Below are 5,000 nucleotides of genomic sequence, written 5' to 3' on the forward strand. Positions count from 1 at the left end.
ACGCGTGTGCCCCGATAGGCCCGGTATGCCCCGATATGCACACGTGTGCCCCAATAGGGGTCGGTATGCCCCGGTAGGTACGCGTGTGCCCCGTAATGCACGTTTCGCTGATCTCCCCGCATGTCCCGCCCCTATATGTAATACTTACTTACTTACTTACTTTCTTTCTTGCTTGCTTGCTTGCTTGCAATGGTTGGGAGTGCCCGGCATGCCCCGCTGCAGAGACCAAGGGCGCAATGACTTGGCACCGCGGATGCCGGGACTCCGGCACTTCCCGTGGCACTGATGGTTGGTTCCAAAGACAAAAGGCCGTGCAAGGCCACCGCACCGCGGATGATTTTGCTCGTGCTGGCGCCTTTGTGTGGCCAAAGAACATGCGCGAATGCTCGTGTCGGAAAGGTTGGTGTCCTGGCCCCGTCGGGTGTCACGAATGCTCGGTTGCGAAGACCATGGGACCAAAGCCAATGCACGTCGGATGATGGCTCCAGCTGGCGCCCCGGCACTTTCTGTGGCATTGATGCTCGGTTTCAAAGACAAACGTGCGCAGGGCCAGGGGACCGCGGATGACTGCTCGTGCTGGCCCCGTTGGGCGGCATTGATGGTCGGTTGCAAAGAAAATGCGCGATTGCTCGTGTCGGGGACTGGCAAGCCAAGGCCAAGCGAGCCATGGCAACGCGGATGATGGCTCCAGCTGGCGCCCCGGCACTTTCTGTGGCATTGATGCTCGGTTTCAAAGACAAACGTGCGCAGGGCCAGGGGACCGCGGATGACTGCTCGTGCTGGCCCCGTTGGGCGGCATTGATGGTCGGTTGCAAAGAAAATGCGCGATTGCTCGTGTCGGGGCCTGGCAAGCCAAGGCCAAGCGAGCCATGGCAACGCGGATGATGGCTCCAGCTGGCGCCCCGGCACTTTCTGTGGCATTGATGCTCGGTTTCAAAGACAAACGTGCGCAGGGCCAGGGGACAGCGGATGACTGCTCGTGCTGGCCCCGTTGGGCGGCATTGATGGTGTGTTGCAGAGAGCATGTGCGATTGCAAGTGTCGGCCGGGTTTGGGTTCCCTTGGGCTTTCGGGCGCCTTGGACGCTGTCTTGCGAAGACCATGGGCACAAGGCCCCGTCCTGGCCCCTTGTACGATTCGCTCTCGTCTTGCGCTTGCTTCCAAGGTCCTCCATGACCTTCCCCATGGCCTTGCTAGATCCCCCCCATGACGCATGACCTCTGTCCGTTGATTGGTTTTGAGTGCACACCATGCCCGGCTTGGCACCGTGTTGTCGCGTGAGTGGCATTTGGATCGTGCATGGTGGTGGGCTACCCGCCAATGCGCACAAGCCTTGCACACTAGCCTTGCGCACGAGCTTTGCACAAAAGCCTTGGACACAAGCCTTGCGCACAAGCCATGCACACAAGCCTTGCACACAAGCCATGCATACAAGCCTTGCTCACAAGCCTTGGGCACTGGCCCATCGCACCAGCCTTGCACACAAGCCTTGCGAACTAGCCTTGGGCACGAGCCTTGCGCACTAGCCTTGGGCACTAGCCTTGCACACAACCCTTGGGCACTAGCCTTGCGCACCAGCCTTGCCCACAAGCCTTGCACAGCAGCCTTGCACACTAGCCTTGCATACAAGCCTTGCACACTAGCCTTGCACCACAGACCTTGGGCACGCAGGCCTTGCACGCTAGGCATGCTTGGGCAAGCAGCTCCCGCAACAAGTCGGCGGCTGTAGGCATGGTTGGGCGCAGATCCCGCATCGTCTCGTCGCGTCTGGGCGCAAACCCGTCGCGTCTCGTTGCGTCTTCAGAAGTCGTCGCTAACAGCACCTTTGGTTGCCACTGGTGGTTAGGCGGGTTGGTTGCGCAAACCCTATAGGAGGGTGGCATGCTGCGGGGCGCTGGAATGCGCAGGTTTAGGGCGTTTTTGCCCGGATAGGCACTGGAATGTGCTGGTTTTGGGCGTTTTTGCCTGGACAGGCTAAGGAATGGGCATGCTTTGGGCGTTTTTGCCCGGATAGGCACTGGAATGGGCTGGTTTTGGGCGTTTTTGCCTGGATAGGCTAAGGAATGGGGCATGCTTTGGGCGTTTTTGCCCGCGTAGGCACTGGAATGCCTGGCCTTGGCTGGGCATTGCTGGGTTGGGCTCCCTTGGCCTTTCAGGCGCCTTGGATGCTGTCTTGTGAAGACCATGGGCACAAGGCCATGGCATATAGTGAGGAATGGACCACGGTTGCCAGGGCTAGGCATATAGAGAGGAATGGACCACGGTTGCCAAGGTTGCGCAAGTTTTGGGCATTTTTTGCCCGGATATGCCCAAGTATGCCCCGATAGGCCTGTTACGCCCCGGTATGAACGCGTATGCCCGGATAGACTCGGTATGCCTTGGGATACATGCGTATGCCCCGATAGGCTTGGTACGCCCCGATATGCGCACGTGTGCCCCAGTAGGGCTCGGTATGCCCCGGTATGTACGCCTGTGCCCTGATAGGCCCGGTATGCCCCGATATGCACACGTGTGCCCCAATAGGGGTCGGTATGCCCCGGTAGGTACGCGTGTGCCCCGTAGTGCACGTTTCGTAGATCTCCCCGCATGTCCCGCCCCTATATGTAATACTTACTTACTTACTTACTTACTTTCTTTCTTGCTTGCTTGCAATGGTTGGGAGTGCCCGGCATGCCCCGCTGCAGAGACCAAGCGCGCAATGACTTGGCTCCGCGGATGCCGGGACTTCGGCACTTCCCTTAGCACTGATGGTTGGTTCCAAAGACAAAAGGCCGTGCAAGGCCACCGCACCGCTGATGGTTTTGCTCGTGCTGGCGCCGTTGTGTGGCCAAAGAACATGCGCGAATGCTCGTGTCGGAAGGGTTGGTGTCCTGGCCCCGTCGGGTGTCACGAATGCTCGGTTGCGAAGACCATGGGGCCAAAGCCATGGCACGTCGGATGATGGCTCCAGCTGGCGCCCCGGCACTTTCTGTGGCATTTTTTGCCCGGATATGCCCAAGTATGCCCCGATAGGCCCGTTACGCCCCGGTATGAACGCGTATGCCCGGATAGACTCGGTATGCCTTGGGATACATGCGTATGCCCCGATAGGCTTGGTACGCCCCGATATGCGCACGTGTGCCCCAGTAGGGCTCGATATGCCCCGGTATGTACGCGTGTGCCCTGATAGGCCCGGTATGCCCCGATATGCACACGTGTGCCCCAATAGGGGTCGGTATGCCCCGGTAGGTACGCGTGTGCCCCGTAGTGCACGTTTCGCAGATCTCCCCGCATGTCCCGCCCCTATATGTAATACTTACTTACTTACTTACTTTCTTTCTTGCTTGCTTGCTTGCTTGCAATGGTTGGGAGTGCCCGGCATGCCCCGCTGCAGAGACCAAGGGCGCAATGACTTGGCACCGCGGATGCCGGGACTCCGGCACTTCCCGTGGCACTGATGGTTGGCTCCAAAGACAAAAGGCCGTGCAAGGCCACCGCACCGCTGATGATTTTGCTCGTGCTGGCGCCGTTGTGTGGCCAAAGAACATGCGCGAATGCTCGTGTCGGAAGGGTTGGTGTCCTGGCCCCGTCGGGTGTCACGAATGCTCGGTTGCGAAGACCATGGGACCAAAGCCATGGCACGTCGGATGATGGCTCCAGCTGGCGCCCCGGCACTTTCTGTGGCATTGATGCTCGGTTTCAAAGACAAACGTGCGCAGGGCCAGGGGACCGCGGATGACTGCTCGTGCTGGCCTCGTTGGGCGGCATTGATGGTCGGTTGCAAAGAAAATGCGCGATTGCTCGTGTCGGGGACTGGCAAGCCAAGGCCAAGCGAGCCATGGCAACGCGGATGATGGCTCCAGCTGGCGCCCCGGCACTTTCTGTGGCATTGATGCTCGGTTTCAAAGACAAACGTGCGCAGGGCCAGGGGACCGCGGATGACTGCTCGTGCTGGCCCCGTTGGGCGGCATTGATGGTGTGTTGCAGAGAGCATGTGCGATTGCAAGTGTCGGCCGGGTTTGGGTTCCCTTGGGCTTTCGGGCGCCTTGGACGCAGTCTTGCGAAGACCATGGGCACAAGGCCCCGTCCTGGCCCCTTGTTCGATTCGCTCTCGTCTTGCGCTTGCTTCCAAGGTCCTCCATGACCTTCCCCATGGCCTTGCTAGATCCCCCCCATGACGCATGACCTCTGTCCGTTGATTGGTTTTGAGTGCACACCATGCCCGGCTTGGCACCGTGTTGTCGCTCGAGTGGCATTTGGATCGTGCATGGTGGTGGGCTACCTGCCAATGCGCACAAGCCTTGCACACTAGGCTTGCGCACGAGCCTTGCACAAAAGCCTTGGACACAAGCCTTGCGCACAAGCCATGCACACAAGCCTTGCACACAAGCCATGCATACAAGCCTTGCTCACAAGCCTTGGGCACTGGCCCATCGCACTAGCCTTGCACACAAGCCTTGCGCACTAGCCTTGGGCACGAGCCTTGCGCACTAGCCTTGGGCACTAGCCTTGCACACAACCCTTGGGCACTAGCCTTGCGCACCAGCCTTGCCCACAAGCCTTGCACAGCAGCCTTGCACACTAGCCTTGCATACAAGCCTTGCACACTAGCCTTGCACACAGGCCTTGCTCACTAGCCTTGGGCACTAGCCTTGCGCACTAGCCTTGGGCACTATCCTTGCACACAGACCTTGGGCACTAGCCTTGCGCACTAGCCTTGCCCACGAGCCTTGCACACTAGCCTTGCACGCAGGCCTCGCAAGCTAGGCATGCTTGGGCGAGCAGCTCCCGCAGCAAGTCGGCGGGTGTAGGCATGGTTGGGCGCAGATCCCGCATCGTCTCGTCGCGTCTGGGCGCAAACCCGTCGCGTCTCGTTGCGTCTTCAGAAGTCGTCGCTAACAGCACCTTTGGTTGCCACTGGTGGTTAGGCGGGTTGGTTGCGCAAACCCTATAGGAGGGTGGCATGCTGCGGGGCGCTGGAATGCGCAGGTTTAGGGCGTTTTTGCCCGGATAGGCACCGGA

The sequence above is a fragment of the Tasmannia lanceolata genome, unplaced genomic scaffold (assembly GCF_043159265.1).
Source record: "Tasmannia lanceolata isolate RefF3 unplaced genomic scaffold, GAP_Taslan_0.1 ptg000037l, whole genome shotgun sequence".
NCBI lineage: Eukaryota > Viridiplantae > Streptophyta > Magnoliopsida > Canellales > Winteraceae > Tasmannia > Tasmannia lanceolata.